This window comes from Somniosus microcephalus, chromosome 3 (assembly GCF_052327205.1).
Source record: "Somniosus microcephalus isolate GS21.2 chromosome 3, FLI_Smic_1.0, whole genome shotgun sequence".
Taxonomy (NCBI): domain Eukaryota; kingdom Metazoa; phylum Chordata; class Chondrichthyes; order Squaliformes; family Somniosidae; genus Somniosus; species Somniosus microcephalus.
The window spans coordinates 227,827,921-227,851,818 of NC_140989.1; the positions used below are offsets into that span (position 1 = coordinate 227,827,921).

General features: G+C 46.2%; 1 protein-coding gene across 1 annotated transcript in view; it reads right to left on the reverse strand.

Annotated features, from left to right (window-relative positions):
* atf6 (activating transcription factor 6) overlaps positions 1 to 23,898 on the reverse strand; it is a 284,152-nt gene that overhangs the window by 48,372 nt on the left and 211,882 nt on the right. The gene's annotated exons all lie outside the window — the stretch shown is intronic.

Sequence of the window (23,898 nt, forward strand, 5' to 3'; positions counted from 1 at the left end):
TGTGGAGGATAAACACCAACATGGACTGGTTTCCGTGTTGTAATTTCTATGTGATGGATTCCACCCCAATTCAACAAAGGTGAAGAACTGAACACCTCACTGATCTTGACAAACTACAGTCCAAGTCAACCGCATAAACATAACTTGCCCACTTTCTCTTCCCGTCACTGTCAACGGTAGCTATGCTGAAAATGGTCATTGAGAACACAGCAAAAAATAGGTCCAACCAGTTTCAGTAGCCAAGGTCAGCCTGCTCCCACTATGCTGATTTTGCTTACATTACCTTAGGGGGACCTGATTGAGGTGTACAAAATGATGAGGGGCATAGATAGGGTAGATAAAGAGGAACTTTTCCCCTTAGTAGGGGGGTCAATAACAAGGGGCCATAGATTCAAGGTAAGGGGCAGGAGGTTTAGAGGGGATTTGAGGAGGAACTTTTTCACCCAGAGGGTGGTTGGAGTCTGGAACTCACTGCCTGAAAGGGTGGTAGAGGCAGGAACCCTCACAACATTCAAGAAGCATTTGGATGAGCACTTGAAATGCCATTGCATACAAGGCTATGGACCAAATGCTGGAAAATGGGATTAGATTAGACAGGGCTTGATGGACGGCGCAGACACGATGGGACGATGGGCCGAAGGGCCTCTTTCTGTGCTGTATAACTCTATGACCAGCAAGGTGCCACTCCAGCACTTGAGAAATTTGCGAAATCATTTGTTCAAGCAAAACCTATTTATTCATGGTCAGTTTTCTAAAAATAAAGACCGCCATGTCAGGTACATCAAGTGAAAAGTGGAAGGTGGGGGGAGGGAGAGACAGAGAACAGGAGATCATCACGTCAGGCTGGTCACAGCACGGATTCTGGTTGACTCATCTTAGCCTTGTTTTTGGATCGTGATGAAATCCATTAAAAGCCAATATTCCTTCTTTACTCCCACAGCCTTGTTCATTGATTTCAATTCTTAGCAATTGCAAAGGGATTTTTTTTATATATTGCGTGATGCCATGTGCAACTTAGCAGTGGAGAGGAGATTTTTTAAACTGGGATTTTAAAAAAAAGTTTTAGAGCAACATATTATTACAAATGAATTCCAACATGGAAACAGACCTTTTGCTTAACCAGTCTGTGTAGATATTTATCCTCCACATTAGCAGTAATCCTAATCCCACGTGCCTGCCCTATTTCAGTATTATGATTAAAATGCCCCGCAACATAAATGGGGCAGTTTTCTCAGCAGGCTGACAAAATAAATTTATGTAGCTGCTTTCCAATCTCAGAAACGTCTCAAATTGCTTCAATTAAATTAATTACTTCCAAGTGCAGTGAGCATTAGGTAGGTAACAGGGTGGCCATTTTCCATACAAGAAGATCCCACTGACAGCAATAAGATTAGTGACAAGTTAGTCGAGGAATATTGACCAGGCCACTAGGAGAACTACCTTCTCTTAAAATAGTGTCATTGGGAATCTTCAGCATCCACCTGAAGCACTGCCACAGGACCTCAGTTTCACGTCTCATCTGAAGCGAGGCACTCCGAGCAATGGAACTCTTTGTTCAGCACTGCAGCAGAGTGTCAGCTTAGATTGTGTGCTCAAATCCTCTTGAAGTCGGAGAGACTTTGGACTCAAGCAAATGTGCTGCCAACTCAGCCAAGTGGACGCTCTGAACTCCACCAAAAATTGAGCCATATTTTAAAACGTTGGTACTATTTGCATGCATAGCAAGCTATCAACCTTGGCTTAATGGTAACACACACTCGAGTCAGAAGGTGGTGGGTTCAAACCCCACGCCAGAGACTTGAGCACATAACTAGGCCGATACTTCAGTGTAATTCTGATGGAGTGCTGTGCTATCGGAGATGTTTTCTTTTGGATGAGACGTTAAACCAAGGCCGAGTCTGCCCTCCCAGGTGGTCGAAAAAGATCCTATGGCACTTTGAGTACAGGAGAGTTCTCCTGGTGTCCAGGCCAACATTATCTCTCAAACAACATCACTAAAGTAGATTATTTGGTCATTTATCTCATTGCTGTTTACGGGACCTTGCTGTGTACAAATTGGCTGTTGCATTTCCCTGCATTACAACAGAGATTACATTTCAAAAGTACTTCATTTGCTGTGAAGCGCTTTGGGACGTCCCGAGATCGTGAAAAATGCAATAAAGATGAAAATTCATTCTTTCTTTAGTAAACAGGGTGTCAGCCTGTCAGGTATCATGTCAATGCTGATCAACGTCAAAGAACAAGGACTACAAGGTGATCATACCGGAGTTGAGTTTGAACTCTGGACTTCAAAGCAATTTTCTTGATGCTCAGGCAAAGGGACAAATAATACCCTGTGAGGGGGTAATAACAAATGCCATTTTCTTTTCAACAGCTTTAGGATCACTATTCACTATACAATTATGATTGGAGTAAATGAATGACCCCTTTGAGGTTGCCTGCACTTAAGGATGCTGCAATACCCAACGTGATTCCGCGTGTGGGGGGAGTTTTCTGACGATGGCCATGTGGTGAGGCACAATACACTGAGAAGAAGCCAAGAACTTATTTCTAGTGGAGGGTGATGGTCATCAGAGCAGCCAGTAACACCTGTTGGTGGCATTCCCAAGAAATATTAGTAATTGCTGAGGAGCATCTCATGTTGGCCATAGGAGGGTGCTTGGCATGAGAGTGGAAGAAAAAAATTAAATTCCCTTCATTGCTAGCACTGAGTGATGCATCATTAATAGCTTTAGGTGTAATAGATAGAATTATCAAGCAATAAACATTAGGTAGTCAGTCTCCCACAATACCAAGAACTGCTGCACATTGCGCAACGACTTAAGTCACAGCCAAAAAGCTGGTCAGTGCACATCTTGACAGATCTGTCAAGGGCTTGTGTTGTCACACTGTTATAGTGAAATTTATTTGACAGTGTGTGCTTACTACTTGTATATCATTCTCAATACTTGGGTATGATGCTCATATAAAGGGTCACGTAATTGCACTGGGCAATGAGAGGTGGAGTCAGGTTTTCTTTCACAGTATGTTACTGCAGAATTTGTTTTTCAGTGATCCCATTATGTTTGGGTTGTTTGCTGACTATGTGAAGAATCCAATCAATATTAGCTAATTTTGTGCCTGATTTCTCAGATCTAAAAGTGATTTTCTCCTCGATTTCCTTTTATTCCTGTTAAACTTCTGTTTCCTTCCTTTCTTCCAGCGCCCCCTTCCCGGTCCCCCCCCACCAGTCTCCAACTCATGGCATACTCCGAGCCCTGTTAGCCGTCCTGTTCCCAGCCGTTTCACAGCGTTTCTTGGAGGTGTACAAGACTAGTCCAGGGTACTTGCTGCATGTCAGTCAAGCTGGTGTTGAAAGTGTTCTGCGCTCCCCGTTGCTGATACAGCTGCTCCCTCAGATCACTCTGCGGACATCCAAAACTCACAACAGAGGGCTTGCGGGTATAAACTCGCATCGTAACACTGCATTGGCGCTGAACAACATTGTACCATCAAAGCCACCTCACCATATATTTAGAGCTAGGTAAGAAAATGGAGCTATGGAACATTTCTGCAGTTATAAAATATTCCTGAAAAAAAAAGCATTGTATTACAAAGTGAAAGAGTATTTTACCCTCCCCCACTGTAATGTAGCGATATTTTTAGAAATGCTATTAGAAGAGCTGGTTAAAGCCTGTATGGCATCACAACAGTAAAAACAGTGTGGCTTTATTGATTTAGTGGACTGTGCATCTGTAAAAGCATCTTGGATGTCCTGGCAGCTGAACCACACCAGACTGACACAAAGGTCGAATAGTCTAAAAGATCATACGTGGACATCTGGTTATTTTCTGCCAACTGTAAAATGTGTTTGTGATTTTGTTGTTGTTGTTGTTTGTGATGAGCAAAAAGAGAAAGAGCCGTCTTGTTGAAAAGAATGATTTCAGTGGCGAGCACGTTGTATCCTGTAGCTTAATCACTTCATCCTTTGTTGGCACCCGTACAGCGACCTCAGTGAATTGTGGACAGACCTCTACACGGTTTGATTATTTTTACTCTGCACATATTGTTGAAAATTTAGCCTTTCACACAAGGTCTGCAGATGGCAACATGAATCATCTCTTCACCAGATAATCCATATCCAACAGCTAGGACTGCACACATGAAAGGAACAGGCTAGTCTTGGGGGCTGTTCTGTCTATTGGAAAAAAAAGTCTTAAAATATTCACAGGCATCACCAGAGAAGTCTGGAGGTGAGGAGTCCATATAGGTCAGCTCTTTCTGGGGTGAGAAATGTGAACTTTTTTTAGACAATGTATATTTTTATACTTTTTTTTAAATGTTTAAGGATGTTTTTGACCATTTTCCTACAAAAAGGATTTGGATAAAGTGTTGTGATCAAGGATTGTGTTATAAAGCAAAGCTCATGCACAAGTTTCTGTGAACAGAAAAAAGTGTTTACAATGTTAATGTGCTAGACTTTGAAGTTGTTTCTGCTACGACTGTAAGCGATAAGCAATTGACTAATTTGTCTGGATAATTGATATACACCTCACAGCCACTGCACTGCGAGGCCCCAAGTCTTGGGTGCTGTGAAGGGGTTGTCTGGCCTACACCCTCCCTTCAGATTGTGAACACTGGCAGAAACACTCACCAACAGGCAGGAGTTTAGGCCAAGCTTTCACCAGACTCACTTTAGAATGCAAGACAACAGTGAGAAATTCATTTGTTGAATTCAAACAAGACAACCCACTAATGTGGGGAAGCATAGCTTGTTCATAAGTTTTATATTATTACGCAAAAACCATACAGTACAGGTTGAGTAGTTTAGCTGTTGCTCTGAATGTTTACTTGCTGTGAAATAAAGCAGCTCAACAACTGGCCTGTCTCATCGTGTACTTTCTGGATGCAGTTGGGGTCGTGTGTGCACGACGTGAAGATTGAGTTTAGATCACAAGGGGAGAAATAGTTAGACCCCTGGGTTACGCACCTATACAGTAATATTTTGGGCATTACGAGCACACCCCTAAACATGCGATGTTCAGACCATTTACAGGAGTAACTAGCACAGCTGTACCCGAGAGAATATCTCGTGCAAGACACAGACTTGCAACACTGCTTCTGACGGTAGCAGAGAGTGCAAGTCTCCCAAGACACACAATCATTTTTGTAGGCTAAATTTTATCTTGAACGGTCTTTTTTTTGGGAAGGAATAGTACAGGAATGAAATTCCTGATAGTTGTCCCTTGAAAACAGCCTGTTTTTCACGGGAAGTTTGTATTATAATACAGATTTGTGAGGGGTAATCTTGCAAAGCTACACTCAGTCTGGAGCTTTGCGAGATAGCATTGCAGATCACGGAATCAGTGCTTCAGTGTTCGAGCCCCATCTCCGACCATGCCGGTGTCTCGCTGGGCGCCATGGTACCAGTTTCTTCCAAGTTGATTAAAATTGCTCTTTGTCTTTTTTCAATATTTTCCTGTTCAAAAATAATCTGCCAAGTAATGGCTGTTGAAATCACAAATATACATATTGTATCCTATTACAGAATAGTGCAGAATTTTTTTCATGCTGTGTAATTGTTTTTCACCATGTTGAACAGTAGTAGTTATAGCTTAAATACATTCAAGTAACTATTTCTTTCTCAAAGGGGTCATTCATTTACTCCAATCATAATTGCATAGTAAATAGTGATCCTAAAGCTGTTGGAAAAAATGGCATTTATTATTACCCCCTCACAGGGTATTATTTGTCCCTTTGCCTGAGCATCAAGAAAATTGCTTTGAAGTCCAGGGTTCAAATTCAACTCCAGTATTATCACCTTGTCGTCCTTGTTCTTTGATGATGGGTCAGTTGCCCTGCACAGCCTTGCTTAAGTGGCCATGACCCATACATGAACCTAGAATGTAGGCAGACAACTTGACAACTTGGCTGAGGGGACAGGAAAAATCAGCCTAACCTGATCCCCTCCTCACCCACTATCCCATGTGCGCACTTCCGGCAAACATCACTACACAGTAGTCTCGAACCCCAGTTAACTGTCTCCTCTTTAATTACAAATGCAGAGGTTAATTAGAGCATCTCTTCCACTGACTCCGAGATCACCAAACTCAGCATAGACAGGGCAATGAACAGTGGACCATGCTGACTCGTATGCCTCAACTACCCACTGGATCAAGTCACTGAGCTCGGAGTGATGCCTTGAATGCAATTCATCTTTCACAGTGAAATGATCTAAACACGGAATCAGGGGTCCCTTGAAGAATTCTGTGTCCCAGTAATTTCCCAAGTTACAACATGCCGTCACTCCAATTCTGGATATAAGCCCTTCTACTTTATTCACTAAGATTTGACAGAAATAGAAGCTGAAGAGTTAGAATTGATACCACAAGGAGAAGTCAGTGACCATGCTCCAAGGATTCAAGATTGGAGAGCGACAGATTTAGGACCTAGGGAGGTTATTCTTTATTTAAACAATGAGGAAGATCATGTCCAAAAGTAGGCAATGCAGCAGTCATTCGTCGTCCCCATACAAATTAATGATACTGAAGTGATTAAAGAAATGTAAGTGGGCAACTGTAGCCTAGAAATTACTGTGTGTAAGAACAGCACACAAATATTCGGCATTTTCAGGCAACATGGTTTTGTCCATTATTTTGTCCATTAAACTATTTACTTCCTTTAAAACAGCAAAATAATGTTAAACGGATATGTTCAGAGTCCACCCACAAGTATCATGCACTGTAACTTTTTTGCTAATGTGATTTAATTCTGAGGCCAATTTACATCTGAAAGTACCAAGGATACTTAGCACGATAGCACCGCTCCATTCCCACTCGGACCTCACCGTCCTTGGCCTCTTGCATTGTTCCACGGAAGCTCAACGTAAACTCGAGGAACAGCACCTCATCTTCCGATTCAACAATTTCAGAACATAACCTCGGCCCCTATTACATTTTTACTTATATTTTTTTCCACCCCTTTGTTTTGGGTTTTCCCTCTCCCCCCCCCCCCCTTCCTTTTTTTTCTCTCTCCCACATGGCAGCTGTCTCTCTTTCTGCCAGTACACTTCACACCTAATCTGAGCCGTCTTTTGTCTCCACTTGTCCTATTGCCATCTCATCTGGTTTTGAATACCTCTTAATGTCTCTTTACTTCTTTTGTTCTATCGCAGCCCTGCCTGCGATCTATTTCATTTCCTTTCCAGTTTTGAAAAAGGGTTCACCCGAAACGTCGACTCTAATTTCTCTCCACGGATGTTGCCTGGCCTGCTGAGTTTTTCCAGCATTTTCTGTTGTTATTAAGGATACTTAGCATCCTGACCTGTTGCATTAAGTTGTGCCATAAGCAGAAAGACCTGGAGGGTTCATGTGCACAAATCTTTGAAGGTGGCAGGATAAGTTGAGATGGCTGTTTAAAAAAAAAACACCATATGGGATCCTTGACTTTATAAATAGAGGCAGAGAGTACAAAAGCAAGGAAGTTATGCTAAACCTTTTTAAATCACTATTTAGGCCTCAGCTGGAGTATTGTGGCCAATTCTGGGCACCACACTTTAGGAAGGAAGTCAACCTTAGAGCAGAGAAGGTTAAGGGGGGATTTAATAGAGATGTTCAATCTGAGTAGTTTTGAGAGAGTAAATATGCAGAAACCACTGGCAGGAGAGTCAGTAACCAGAGGAAACAGGTTGGCAAAAGATCCAGAGGCGAGATGAGGAGAATTCTTTTTACGCAGCGAGTTGTTGTGATCTGGAATGCACTGCCTGACAGATCCTCCACATCCCCGGGAGATGGGCCTCTGTGGGTGGAGAGTTGCGCTATTTGCCCAACTTCCGCTCGTTGAATGCCTGTGAAATTCTCACGCCGGTAAAAGCAGGCGTAAAAGCCTGCTTTTACCAGTATAGGAGCTTTAAAAAATAGAAAAATAAAATTTTATCAATCATCTATACATTAAAAACCCTGTCCAGTAAGGTAAGTTTATTTTTAGCCCCATTAAAACATATATTTTTTTCCCAAAAATTAAATTTTTGTTTAAAATATTTAATTAAATGGCTTTTTAACCAATTTTAAACATGTAATTTATTTATTTATTTCATGTGTTCGTGTATTCTTTTTTAAGTGATCCCCATTCATACCAAGTATGAATGGGGATTCCTTTCTTTTATTGGTTGGGCCGGCCCACGTGATCCCAGGGGCACTTGCGAACTGCATGCGTCCCTGGGATACGTGGGCATCTGCCCACGCGTACCCGGAGAGGCCCAGGGTCGCAAGCCTCCGTACCTCCCGGGCCACCAGGTAAATGCGTAATTAATTAATTTTTTTTTTTTTTTTTTTAAAACAGGCCGAAGGCATCCGCCCGCGGGAAGCCTCCGATCGCAAATGTTGACCCATTACTTTACAGAAAACCAATAGCCTATCAAGGAAACCACTGAACTGCCTTGACCTTTGAAGTAGGGCCAGTCAACCCTTTGCTCTGGAAAGTTGTCACGACATCTATTTCCACATAACCCATTTGTAACAGTGCACCTTGATCTTAAAACATATGTTGTGATATTCTGCTTTGTTTGAAGGAAGTTTCCTCAGCGGCCCACCTGCAAGAAATTCTTACTGATTTGGGGGGAGGATTCAGCCTTATGTACAGTATTGGAGTGGGGAGGTCACATAGGAAGTCACCTAAATCTCTCCAATAATGCTTTATTTATAACTGAACGATCAAGGAATAATTAAGAATCAAATCTTTTTAACTGTGGTGAAGTTTATTTACCTCACTCTCATACGTGTTCAATTTAGAAAGGAAGGAGGTGCATTGAAAGGGAACTAAAAGGCAGCAAAATTAAGTTTAACATTTCTTGGCATATTAACTCAACTTTTCGTTACCCTACTTGAGGAGGAGCAAATTTCCTGAAAAATTTCATCAAGATGTTTAGGCCTTATTTAATGTACGTGACAAATTTATCTGGAATTTGAAGACCTCATCAAACATACCTGCAGTAAATGTTGCAATGCCTGGAATCTTTCATTGGTTCCTTACATATATTTACAAGGGTTTTGGAAAAGGTCAGGGAAATTGGGCGAAGTCGATATCCCTTTCAGAAAACCGGCACAGGTGCAATGGTACTGAATGGCCTCCTTCTGAGCTGTAAAATTCTCGAATTCTACCTAAATACTCCAATGTACTAGTTCAGAGATTTTATAGTGAAATCTGCCAGTTACACAGCCAGCTTGTATAAAATCTATTGCCGTAATACTTTTTCACTAACATAAAAGATGAGTGACAAGTGGCACTTTTTTGTTTCTGCTTCCTAATTAATAAGTGACAATAATCTGAAATTCATAGAACAACATTCTGCTAATGGACAATATTCTGAAATGGCACTGACCACCTGCAGTTTAAGATCCATCAAGGCTAGAAGCATTGCATGAAGTCCTTACTATTTTGGAAGGAACCAGTCAGAATATAGGAAATACTAACTAAAAATTGCAGGCTAATTTGACACTTCATGCAAGTCTTCTCACATGTTTCTTGAAGATAAAATGATGAACGCTGCACCAAGAATGGTTGGTGATTTTCACGAGGCAATTAGAGTGAAAGCTCACGGGAAAAAGAACAACAAAACTTAGCTGTTAAATGAATTGTTTCGGCATTCTAGTATTTAAGTTCAAAGCTGTTGCTGAAACTAATCACCAATGAAAATATTCTTAAACCAACACCTATTAATTAGACATAAAAATCACCCAGAAGCCTCATTTGTGTGTTGACTTTGGCTATTGGCCATGTTGCTCCCAATAAACCTGCAGCACCAGTTCTCAAAACAATGGTAACTGTTTCCAACAATGGATGGCAGTAGCAATCAACAGTGAACCAGTTTGGCAAGAGTTCTACCCAATTTCCCTCAACATAGTTTGGTTTATTTTTACAAGCATTTAAAGTCATTACACTGTTCAGATATAGGAGGAGAAAAAATTCAGACACTTGTGCATGTCTGGGCTCGCTGTGGACCTTTTCTCACTCGGAATCTATATCCTGAAAATTAAGATCTGCCAAAATCAACATTATTTGAATGCTGATCCTGGGAGCGGTGAATAAGTTTGAATTTCTTTAATAAAATTGGTACACTGGATAATCTCTTAGGTGAACAGTGAACCATATCGTACGTGGATTTCAGTGCAACTTGAAATCCTTTTCAAACTGAATTTATATTTTATTTTCACTCTTAGTACCATACCAGCACCAGAAAAACATACCACCGTGAATCAAATAGCAACAGATTGTCACTTCAGAGGAAAAATCTCACTCTAGATTCTTATTGATAAGAACCTATTAATCCATCAAATATAACGTGCTGTGCCTGGGGCTATAATAAATCTTTCATTTCTGCTTCAAATGTTCAGCCAATCCCTTCAATGAAGGGTACCTTTGGGGCTAGTAAAAGTATGTGCAAAAACAATGAACATGAAAGCTCTGAATCTCAAAACAAAGTTCCATTAGCCCATTACTTTAACAATTGTTTTTCAATTTTGCGAAGAATAAGCAGGGACATCCTTGAAAATTAGTTTCAAATTCTTCCTAAAATGGGGACAAAAGTAGAGATTAGAATGCAAATGCTTGTCTCTATGAGTCAAAGGGTGGAAGGTTCAAGTCCCTGAACAGGTACTGAGGGAGTCCTGCATTGTCAAAAGTGCCATCCTTCAGAGGGGTCACTCCCCAGTGCCCATTTGCTTTTTATCATAGTTCAGGTGAATGTTACCCCAGGATAGTATTCCAAGAGTAACAAGGATTTCTCATTGTTAACATTGGCCCCGAATTTTGCAGTAAAAATAGCAGTACGGCCATCAGCGCTCACCTTTATCAAAAAGTATATCGGACAGCAACTTCCAGCGACTGCACACGCGCAGTTAAACGTAGAAATCAGGAAGTTGCTGTCAGAGTTGCCCTGCTCCTCCAGAAGCAGTGCTATACCGGTATTTTGCTGAAAGACTCGGCATTGAAATACAAGGAAGGTGGGTGAAATTGCTGTACTTACATGTTAGATACCCACTAAACTCGCCAGAAAAAGTTAGGGCTTGTCCATTCCAGTGTAAGTAAATTTTTAACAACATGGTAAGTTTTAATTACTGACAACAACCTCTCTGGCACTGAAATTTAACGTTTACAAGTGTGGAGTCTCATTCCTTCACATTTTAATTATTGTTGGAGATTTTAAAAAAAATAAAAAATGTAAATACTTTATTTTTTACTTTTTCTTTTATCTCTTTTTCTTAACCCCATCTTTCTTTCACGATTTCACTTTCTGTACCTGATTTGGCACTGAATTAACTATTCTAACTTAAACTTTCTGATTCAGACTCTGCACACCTCAGTAAGGATTCTTCAACCCGATTGGTTAAGGAGATGCACAGTTGCTTGCCCTGTTCACACAGGTCCCAGAAACCCTGTAGAGGGCGCTGTGCTGTTGTGACCTTCTAATCCCCACATTGTTCTCGGGCAAAAGCCCATCAAAAGTCTGTGGGAAGTCTAAGTGTAATGAACAGCTGGCACCATAAGTTTGTCACTGACCACAAAAATCCGTGCCATAACTTTTTCAATAAACATGCCTGAAACAGATTAACAGCCTATCCATCTCAGTGATGTTTATAGGACATTTTAGGCACAAAATGGCTGCTGTGCTTGCTTACATAATAGTGACTGAACTTCAAAATAATTCACTGTATGTCAAGTGCTTAAGGGAGATTCAAAATGTAATGAGGCACATCAGAAAAGCCTTTCCTTCTTTGCAAGTGTGCTCAATCATTTTTTAATATTAGTTTCATAATCGTATGTTTATCAGGAAAGAAGCAAATATGACACAGTGACTGTATTTCAAAAGTACTTAATTGGCTGCAAGAGCTCTTTGGGACATCCAGAGGTCATGGAAAGTGCTGTATAAATGCTAGTTCTATGTATCTATCTAAGTGAGGGGAAATAATTTCCAACAGTAATTTGCTTATCACATCTGTCTCAATAAAATTATTCTAAAGCAGTAGATGACTCTTGATTCCTCCCAAAGGCCTGAGCACAAATTGTGTTTTGTTAATGTTTGTGAGAGAGTTTAATTGAAATGATCTTGTGCAGCGTTCCGGATTTAGAACCACATACAAAGTGACTGTCATCACCTTCAACACTGCCAATGTGCGACTCCAGGAGCCTCAGGCAATGTATAAAGCTGCCTGGAACATCACACCTTTGAAAGGCAGGTAACATATTACCTCTAATTAGAATTTCATTTGAATGATGAGGAATCCAAGTTCTTCTCAGGTGTTTAAACACTGCTATCATCTTTGCAGAGTTTTGACAGCAAGTTCAGGTGAGCAAATTGCCCAGGAATAGGTAAAGGTGAAAGTAACTTAAAAAAAATTTTTTTTTTTTTAATTCATTGATGGGATGTGGGCGTCGCTGGCTAGGCCTGCATTTAGTGCCCATCCCTAATTGCCCTTGAGAAGATGGTGGTGAGCCACCTTCTTGAACCGCTGCAGTCCATATGGTGTAGGTACACCCACAATGCTGTTAGGGAGTTCCAGGATTTTGGCCCAGCGACAGTGAAGGAACGGCGATACAAGTCCAAGTCAGGATGGTATGTGGCTTGGAGGGGAACTTGTAGGTGGTGATGTTCCCTGCGTCTGCTGCCCATGTCCTTCTAAGTGGTAGAGGTCGCGGGTTTGGAAGGTGCTGTTGAAGGAGCTTTGGCGAGTTGCTGCAGTGCATCTTGTAGATGGTACACACTGCAGCCACAGTGCGCCGGTGGTGGAGGGAGTGAATGTTGAAGGTGGTGGATGGAGTGCCAATCAAGCGGGCTGCTTTATCCTGAATGGTGTCGAGCTTCTTGAGTGTTGTTGGAGCTGCACTCATCCAGGCAAGTGGAGAGTATTCCATCACACTCCTGACTTGTGCCTTGTAGATGGTGGAAAGGCTTTGGGGAGTCAGGAGGTGAGACACTCGCCGCAGAATTCCCAGCCTCTGGCCTGCTCTTGTAGCCACAGTATTTATATGGCTGGTCCAGTTCAGTTTCTGATCAATGGTAACCCCCAGGATGTTGATAGTGGGGGATTCAGCGATGGTAATGCCATTGAATGTCAAGGGGAGATGGTTAGATTCTCGCTTGTTGGAGATGGTCATTGCCTGGCACTTGTGTGGTGCGAATGTCACTTGCCACTTGTCAGCCCAAGTCTGAATGTTGTCCAGGTCTTGCTGCATATGGACACGGACTGCGTCAGTATCTGACGAGTCTCGAATGGTGCTGAACAGTGTGCAATCATCAGCGAACATCCCCACTTCTGACCTTATGATGGAGGGAAGGTCATTGATGAAACAGCTGAAGATGGTTGGGCCTAGGACACTGCCCTGAGGAACTCCTGCAGTGATGTCATGTGATTGAGATGAATGACCTCCAACAACCACAGCCAACTTCCTTTGTGCTAGGTATGATTCCAACCAATGGAGAGTTTTCCCCTTGATTCCCATTGACTTCAGTTTTGCTAGGGCTCCTTGATGCCACACTCGATCAAATGCTGCCTTGATGTCAAGAGCAGTCACTCTCACCTCACCTCTTGAGTTCAGCTCTTTTGTCCAACTGATGGAAGATCATCGCTGCAGACAAATACTTTGGAAACACTCTAGGTACTAGTTTCAGGTCAAATGGAAAAGTCTCGTCATTGAGCCTCAATTATTTTTTGTGGAACCATCTTATCCCCATGTCAATAGTTACACTTTTGAGGTCAATCTCCTGTATGGGCTGTCTGAATCATGAAATATAAAATTCTCTTCAACTTTTCCTTTAAACTCAACAAGATCCCAATCCTTCGATGCAGTCAAGATCTAATGTATCCAGTCCTTTGGTAACAACTACTGTTGAACCCCAGGCCTAACTTGCACCTGTAACCAGCTGTGTACAGGAGCTGCAGCATCCCAGCGCAGATGTAGGAAAAAATGGCACACTGTAAGCAATATAGCAAGCTAAGACTGCCCAACGGTACCAGGTAGATGGCACAAGATTTCATGCCACAAAGGGGTGCCCGTCAAACTGTTGCACATTTATTGCTTACTCATTAAAAAAAACTCTCGCAACCTTACACTTCTTTCACTACACCTTTTGCGCATGTATACTTCACATTCAAGAATGCAATGTACAATTGAAAGCTTTGGCACACTCGCATCTTCCAAGGGTTTCACATGTTTAATTACTGCCACACAACCTAGCTGCATAATGTGATTAACACTTTTTAATGTATTCCTTCAACATCCTAAGACTATATTTTCGACTGGACAACAAGATGGCACAGACCAGAACAAGGCTCTGAAATCACAGCCCGCCGCTGATCCTTTGGAGATGGCCATCCTGGACATTATCAAATACAAGCGCCTGCAGGGACTTGGGGAAGGCGAAGCAGTTAGCATCCAGCGAGCACAGCGCTTGTACCAGAGTTTTGTTCCCCTTCTCATGCACTCCAACACACACAAACACAACAGCAAATATCACAATATATCTTGCAATTAAGCTCTATTTGAAGACGTTTCTTGGAGCCAACACAGTAATGCAACTGATGTTCCTTTCGTGTCAAACGTTGACCTGTAAACATACCGCCAGGTCTGACTGGCCCGGAACAAAACAGAACCTCACAGCTTCCTTCATCCCTCCCACCAACACCTGCAAGCACTAGTATAGTTACAGACACCCTCTGTGGTGGTAGCACCAGATGAAGCAGAGTACACAAATAAGAAGGAGCAAAGGGTGGTGCTGGAGGAGGAGCAAGAAGTCACTTCCCAGATGACCAAAGGGCTGTCATCCATGAGCCCCGCAGCTCACGCCCTCTCCATACATAATCATGTTCGCCTTCTGTGGGAATGAAGATGGAAGTGCTGGCAATGCTGACTGCTACAACAGTCACTTGTTTGCGATAGGTGTAGGCAGCACATTAGCTGATACAGCAGTGCTAGCCTGGACTGAGCTGCAGTTATAGGATGGCAGTGAGGTTACCCGTCATTGGCAGGACAATTCCTATACTGCCAGTTGGCTGCTCTCGTCGCAGATAGCCAAGATCCGCAACTGGAACCCTGCCGCGCTAGAGCCAGCGGATGTAACTGTCCTCGTTCAATGGCAGGTAGGAGTGTCAAGGCTCACAGATACGGTCGATGGCATAATGGCACGTGCTGCCAGCAAGAACTTACAAGCTTAGAAATGCATACAAATTAAATCTCAAGCTCAGAGGTAATCTTGAACGTACATTTTTAGAACTGCCAACCCCACTGAATTGCCATTTACCCACTGAAAGGGCAGCAGTGCTTCAACAGTTATTGGTGCTTCTTTCAACTCAAAGTAATCTTGTTTAAAATATCCACTTTCCTTACATTGACCAATAAAGGCAAAAGCATTTCGCATTGTGCATCTTCAATTTTTCAGGTCCCACGTCAAACAGAGGTATTCTGGGATCAGATAATGTCAACTATAATAATAACCCTGTAACAACTGGCATTGCCTTTTATGTTGGAGAAATATACCACGGCTGCTGTGGAGTGAGAGTGCGCAGAAACGACATGACAATCTAACTCCACCACCTGCTGTCCCTTCTTTGAGAGCATGTGCATGCAAGATGATGGGACCAATGTTCCCTCTCTTTTTTTTGCGCAGTCCCTTTAACTGGCTGTGCAGCCCATTCAATTTTCGCGTATGCACGGTTTCTTCCATGTAAAAGCTGGTGAGCAGCCTGCGCGGGACCTCCAGACCACTATGCAGCTATGCGGCTGCGCAGCTTAGCAGGACGTTGGATGGGACCGGTGTCTTAATCCAATAGCACTGAAAATGATGCAATATACATTTAACTTAGTGAATAGATGGAAAGTCACCAAGCTAACTTGGAGAGTTCCTCTGTTAATCCTTAAACTCAAAAGAAGACCTGGCCTAAACTTCTGCTGCAAATGTCAAGTTCTGCTAACAGACAGAAATATGTCATGAAAAGCGTTCATTTAACCAGTTCAATTTTGCTGAAGTTTAACCTGTGAGTGTTCAGATATTCAGTCTAAAACACAGAGTTATGCACACCAGCATCTGGGCCGAAACGTTATTTTAAAGTAGTCTTGTGATCACTCTCCAGTTTATTTAAACTTTCGGGTTATTGCCTTTGCAGTATTGTGTGCTCTTGCCAAAATGAGAGAGAACGTGTATATTACTTTGACCTCTCGTGCTCTGGGCATTGAACATTCATCTCGGGCGTGAAGCATTTTGTTTTATGTGAAACTCAGAAGCACTAACACCAGCTGTTAAGAGTCACAAAGAATAAGCATTCACATTTCAGTGAAAATACAGCCACACATTAAGTGTCACACCCAAAGTTGTTGTGGGAGAGTCCAAAAGTACGGGTCATAAATATGAGACAGTCACGAATTCAGCAGAAACTTCTTTACCCAGAGAGTGGTGAGAATGTGGAACTTGCTACCACAGAGTATTTGATGTGAATAGCATAGATGCATTTAAGGGGAAGCTAGATCAGTACGAGGGAGGAAAGACTAACAACAAGTATTTATATTGCGCCTCTAACATAGTAAACCGTCCCAAATGGCTTCATTGAAGTGTTATAAAACAAAATTTGACATCGAGCCACAAAAGGCAATTATTAGGGCAGATTGTGGCGGATCGCCACCTAAACGGGCGCAATCCACTTTTCCGCCCGTGGACAATAAATCGGGCACCTTGCCTTTAAGAAGCATGCTGCCTTTAAGGCATGACAAAGGAGCGGGCGTCGCCCTCAGTGTGTTCTCAAAAGCGCGGGTGTCGCCCTCAGTCTGTTTTCGGGTTTAGCAGAGAGGAGCTGGGGCAGCCATCTCTCAAGAGAATGTAATAAAAGCCATGTGTTCCTCAGATCGGTTCGGCCTCCATTCGTGTTCCGCGGCAGCCTCAACATTGGTGACCCCGACGCTGAGAACGTATTCCGAGCACTGCAATGGCGGACACGAACGCAGTTTCTGTGAAACTGCCGGAGTTTTGGGAAAACCAGCCCGAAGCCTGGTTCCTCCAAGCTGAGTCCCGATTCCGGCTGCAACACATCACCACAGATGGGACGAAGTATGACTACCTCGTCGCATCACTCGGTAGCTCCACAGTCACGAAGGTCTGGATAGCGCTGCAAAACTCACCAGAGGAGGGCAAGTATGCACATCTTAAGGCCGCGCTCCTTAAAAAATTTACGGCCTCGACATACCAGCGAAACTGCCGCCTCCTCGACCTTCCAGGCCTCGGTGACGCCTCACCGTCAGACCTCCTCTCCCACATGCTCTCACTCACCGACGAGAGCCCACCCGGGTCCCTCTTCCGCACGCTGTTCATCCGCCATCCCAGCATCCGCCCAGCAATCGTGGCGTCCGGCCTCACGGACCTAGAAGCCCTGGCCGACGAGGCCGACAAGCTGCTGTCCGCTCACTCCAGCCGCGACGTCGCTCCGGACCTGGCAGCCACAGCCTAGGCGCGCCCCTCACCGGCCACCACGCGGCCACAAGGCCCAACCACGGGGCCCACATGCCCCACAAACCCGGGCTGTTACTACCACGCACGGTTCGGCGCCAGGGCACAACGGTGCACGCATCCCTGCTCCTTCAAGTCCGCCCCCGTACCAGCCCCCGCGATGGCCGTGGGCCACGCGGGCTCCCTGCTGTACGTCACGGATGACAAAACCGGCCGCCGGTTCCTGTGCGACACTGGAGCTCAGCACAGCATCATCCCGGCCTCCGCCCTCGACATCCAAAAGGGCGAACGAGGACAGGCGCTGACTGCCGCTAACGGCTCGGACATCCGGACGTACGGCACCCGCACAGTCACCCTCGACCTTGCTGGTCGCCGCTACCGATGGGAGTTCATCACTGCCAAGGTACTCTCCCCCCTCATCGGCGCAGACTTCCTGTGCGCCCACGGCCTACTGGTAGACATCCCTCGACACCGCCTCGTGGACATGAACACCATGTCCCCCATCCTGGGCGCCATGGCCCCCCCGTCAACCCGCCGACATGGCGTCACAGTGCCACGCCCGGGCCACGGATGACTACTCGGCACTCCTGGCCGAATTCCCGGCCCTCACCAACCTGACCTTCTCCACGGAGGTCGCCAAACACGGGGTGGAACACTTCATCCCCACCACAGGCCCCCCAGTGTACGCCCACGCCCGCAGGCTGGACCCGGCCAAACTGGAGATCGCGCGGACCGAGTTTGCCACTATGCAACAGCTCGGCATCATCCGCCGCTCCAACAGTCCCTGGGCCTCCCCACTCCACATCGCCCCCAAACCAGGCGGGGGTTGGCGCCCCTGCGGGGATTACCGCCGCCTCAACGATGCCACCACCCCTGATCACCCCTGATCAGGACTTCTCGGCTAGACTGGCCAGCCGCTCAGTCTTTTCCAAAGTCGACCTGGTGCACGGCGACCACCAAGTCCCCGTCCACCCCGCGGACGTCCCCAAGACGGCCGTAATCACCCCCTTCGGGCTTTTCGAGTTCCTGCGGATGCCCTTCGGCCTCAAAAATGCGGCCCAGGCATTCCAACGGCTCATGGACTCGGTCCTTCGGGACCTGAAGTTCCTGTTCGTCTACCTGGACAACATCCTGGTAGCCAGTTCCTCCAAGCAGGAACACCTCGAACACCTTCGCATCCTGTTCGGGCGCCTCAGCGACCACGGGCTCATCCTCAGCCCAGCCAAGTGCCAGTTCGGCCTGGACAAGATCGACTTCCTCGGCCACCACATCACCCATGCTGGGGCCATTCCCCTGCCCACCAAGGTGCAGGCCGTCCAGCAATTTCCCCGCCCCACCACCATCAAAGGACTCCAGGAGTTCCTCGGGATGGTGAATTTCTACAACCGCTTCATCCCCAAAGCGGCGTCCCTCATGAGGCCCCTGTATGAAGCCCTCCGGGGCAGGAGCGGCAAGATGGCGGTCGAATGGACGGCAGACGTATCAGCCGCCTTCAACTCCACCAAGACCACGCTCGCCGACGCCACCCTGCTCGCGCACCCACGGCCCAATGCCAGAGTAGCGCTCACCACGGACGCCTCCGACCACGCGGTCGGCGCCGTGTACGAGCAGTGGGTCGACGGCGCCTGGCAACCACTTGCCTTCTTCAGCCGCCAACTACGCCCCCCGGAGGTCAAGTACAGCACCTTCGACCGCGAGCTCCTCGCGCTGTACCTGGCGGTCCGCCATTTTCGGTTTTTGCTGGAGGGCCACCCCTTCACTGCGTTTGTCGACCACAAACCCCTGACATTCGCAATGGCAAAGACAACCAACTCCTGGTCCGCCAGGCAGCAGCGCCAGCTTGCGGCAGTGTCCGAGTTCACCACGGACATCCAACACGTCTCCGGCCGAGACAACGTGGTAGCCGACTGCCTCTCCCGCCCCGCCATCCACGCCGCACACCTGGCAGTCGACTACGCTCAACTCGCAGCAGACCAGCTCACGGACCCTGATCTGCTCTCCGCACCTACCAACCTACCAGGGCTACGCCTGGCCGACGTCGCCTGCGGCCCGACCGCAGTCACGGTCAAGTGCGACATATCCCTATCTCAACCTTGGCCCGTCGTCCCAGCATCCTGGCGCCACCGGGTATTCGAGATTCTCCACAACCTCTCCCACCCCGGCGCCCGCGCATCCATCAAATCGGTAGCCAACCGCTTTGTCTGGCGCGGCCTTCGCAAGGATGTGCGTACTTGGGCCAACTCCTGCCTAGCCTGCCAACGGGCCACGGTGCAGCAACACACGAAAGCACCCCTCGAGGAGTTCACCGTCCCTTCACGTAGATTCGACCACATCCACGTGGACATCGTCGGGCCCCTGCCGCCGTCGCAAGGCCACACGCACTTGCTGATGATCGTCGACCGCACCACGCGCTGGCCCGAGGCAATTCCACTGACCTCTACCACCACCGCCGACATCGCCAGAGCCTTCGTCAGCACCTGGGTCGCACGGTTTGGCGTCCCCTCCGACATGACGTCGGACAGAGGTCCGCAATTTACCTCTGAACTCTGGACCGCCATCGCACGCAATCTCGGGGTGACCATTCACCGCACCACAGCGTACCACCCCCAAGCCAACGGACTGTGTGAGCGGTTCCACAGATCCTTGAAGGCATCTCTTCGAGCCAGCCTCCAGGACGGCGCCTGGACCGACCGACTCCCGTGGGTCCTCCTCAGCCTGCGCTCCGCGGTTAAAGACCTCCACGCATCGGCAGCAGAGCTCGTGTACGGCCAGCCGCTGCGCGTACCCAACGAGTTCCTGCCCACCGCCACGACACCCTGGTCAGCCGACCAGCAACGCCATGACTTCGCCTCACCGGCGCTAGAGTTCGCCCCGGTGCCCATTGCCCGGCACGGCGAATCCACCTCACACGTCCCACTATGCCTGCACCAGGCACGGTTCGTTTTCATCCGGCACGATGCCCACCGCGGACCCCTTCAACCCCCGTACGACGGGCCCTACAAAGTGCTACAGGCTGGGGACAAATTTTTCGACCATCAAGTGGGCGACAGGACTGAAAAAGTGTCGGTTGACCGACTCAAGCCAGCACACTCGGAGCCCGGTGAGCAGGTCCCAGTAGCTCATCCACCGCTACGCGGCCGACCTGCCCTCAAGCCAGCACACCCGGCTGCTCCACGCCCGGCCGTTCCACGTCCACCGGCGTCCTACAAGAGCCGCTCCGGCCGGCCCATCAGACCGCCGCACCGTCTCGTCCACACCTCCTAAGCGGATTCTGGGGGGAGCTGTGTGGCGGATCGCCACCTAAATGGGCGCAATCCACTTTTCCGCCCGTGGACAATAAATCGGGCACCTTGCCTTTAAGAAGCATGCTGCCTTTAAGGCATGACAAAGGAGCGGGCGTCGCCCTCAGTGTGTACTCAAAAGCGCGGGTGTCGCCCTCAGTCTGTTTTTGGGTTTAGCAGAGAGAGGAGCTGGGGCAGCCATCTCTCAAGAGAATGTAATAAAAGCCATGTGTTCCTCAGATCGGTTCGGCCTCCATTCGTGTTCCGCGGCAGCCTCAACAAGATGACCAAAAGCTTGGTCAAAGAGGTACGTTTTAAGGAGCGTCTTAAAGAAGGAAAGATAAGTAGCAAGATGGAGAGGTTTAGGGAGGGAATTCCAGAGCTTAGGGCCTGGACAGCTGTAGGCCACCTATGGTGAAGCAATTGAAATCGGGAATGCTCAAGGAGGTCAGAATTAGAGGAGCACAGATTTCTCGGAGAATTGTGGGGCTGGAGGAGATTAGAGAGGTCGGGGGGCGAGGCTATGGAGGGATTTGGAAACAATGATGAGAATTTTAAAATAGAGGCCTTGCTTAACCGGGAGCCAATGTAAGTCAGCTAGCACAGGGGTGGTGGGTGAACGGGACCTGGTGCGAGTTAGGACACGGGCAGTAGAGTTTTGGATGACCTCAAGTTTACAGAGGGTAGAACATGGAGACCGGCCAGGAGTACGTTGGAATAGATAAGTCTAGAGGTAACAAAGGAATAGAAGGATATGTTGATGGGGTTGGATGATAGGGTGGGAGGAAGCTTGTGTGGAGCATAAAAACACTGGCATGGACCAATTAGGCCGAATGGGCTGTTTCTGTGCTGTAGAAACTATGTAATTCTATATAAAGACAATCCTCAGTTATCTTGACGATGTTTGAGAAGATATGTAGCCTACATACTATGGCATTTAAAAAAAAATCATGTAACTGTATAAAATATTTCCTGTGCAGTTTTAAAAACAAAGGCACGCATATGGTAATTTCAAAGATTGTTAAAAATACAGATCAGGAGACACGTAAATTGAACGAAAAGGCGGCACAGTGAGCTGGGACTCCAAACTACTGTGCAACAGAGAGTCAGGACAGGCACCGGATCCCCAAAGTGGAGATATCGCATTCCTTGTTAGGCTGTTATGGAGATCTGTGGAAGCAAAGGCTCATGGGAGTCTTTTTTTTATTTGTTCCTGGGTTGTGGAGGTTGTTGGCAAGGCCAGCATTTATTGCCCATCCCTAATTGCCCTTGAGAGGGTGGTAGTGAGCTGCCTTCTTGAACCACTCTAGCCCCCAAAAAATACATGCCAGAAAGTTAAAATCCAGCTCATCGAAACATCCCATCTTCCCTAATTAATGGTAAAGTGAATTCACACGGCAAAGACATAGCAGCAGATGCATAAGAACAGGCGGCAAGAGCAAACTCAAACAACAAAAATCAGCAGCTGTACCAGAATGCAGAAAACCATACAGCAAAAGCAGCAATGGGGAATAAAAGAAAGCCTCCATGTACTAGGATTCAAAGGGTAACAGGAAGGAAGGGGGAACCTGCATTTATATAGCACCTTATGACAACTCAAAGCCAACTTCACAACCATTTGACCAATACTCAAGCGCAGCCACTGTTGTTATGTAGGCAAACAGAGAATGCCACCCTTTAATAAATCAGATTATTTTTTATGGCCATAAAGGAGAAGGTAAGCCTTTGGAAAATGTATTTTCAATTAAACTACAGTGGGGGGAGAATTTTTTTTGACCTTTTAATAAAAAAGGGCATGAGGTTTCTGTCATTGCTTGACCAATGTACGTCAGTGTTTGCAGGGTATTCTCATTTGCTCCACAACAGCTTCACACGTGCAAACTCACACGACCCCGAGGAAACTTTGCAACTGGATGGGGATACATGATATTCAAATAGTGCCATGGTTTCCTCGGAGTGCCTCAGTTCCAGATTGGCCCTCTCAGCTGGTCCAAGTCACGACCCCTACACATTACAACGGAGCCACGCCAAAATTGGGAAACAGTGTCAATTTCAAAATGCTGAAAGCCTGTTTGGCCCAGTGGTAAGGGCATGAAACGGTTAAACTTCGAGTCACAGAAAAGGTGCCAGTCATCAAAGTCTGCAGTTCTTGAAGAACACATTGATATTGGACAAGGAAAGCTTTGACTCATGATTAACTCTGAAAAGGACATTGACATTGAACTGTGAGGCCTTGAATCATGATTGGTTTCGATGGGAAAAATTAACATCTGGACAATGCTCTGAGTTTAACTGAAACAATGGGGGTCACGATTGACTTCCTGCCATGAATGGAAGATACACAAGTCCCGAGCAGACAATCAGCCAACCGCCCATCAACAGTAATAGAAATCACATTGAATATGCGTTAGAGAAAACGGGAGAGGAGATAAGGAGTTATCTTCGATCTCACAACTCTGTACACCTCTGGTGATTGACGAGGTGTGAATGTCGGACAGTTCAGCAAACCGATAACGGAAACTGGTTGGGGTAGGCTCAGCATGGGGCCAGGTGACTAAAAGAACTACAAGAAGGAACCACACCCACAGCTCTCTCTCTTTCGCTCGGAAGCGCTCTCTCTCTCGGAAGCTAGCTCTGACTACAGGAACAGCCAGGTGTAAGTAGGAAGGGAAGACGTCGGCCACGACCAGCCGGACGGGTGACTGTAAGTATCAGTTGACTCTACAGGGGGTTTGCGCTGTGTAGGCAGCTGCAGTCAGATAAAGGAGGATGGGGACAGGTCATCTCCGATCCAGGCCTACAATCCACAACAGTAACGACTGGCCGTATGGGTGATTGTAACTTTCAGCCAAATCTCAACAGGTTTTTGTCTGTGTTTTGTTGGTTTTAATAAACTAACAGTTTTGGGTTGAACCTAAACCTTTGTGTCGTCTACCATTTTGTTCCTGTAAAACCCAGAGTCAAAGAACCCTTGTAAGGACGAGGAAACCAAACACCTTACAACAGTATTGGTCGAGAGGAGTGGTAATGATTGACCAGTTTCACTTTTAAGATGCATTAATATTATTGGCCAATGTACAAGTGATGTAAATTTCGGATGAGATGTTAAACCCAGGCCTCGTCTGCCCTCTCGGGTGGATGTAAAAGATC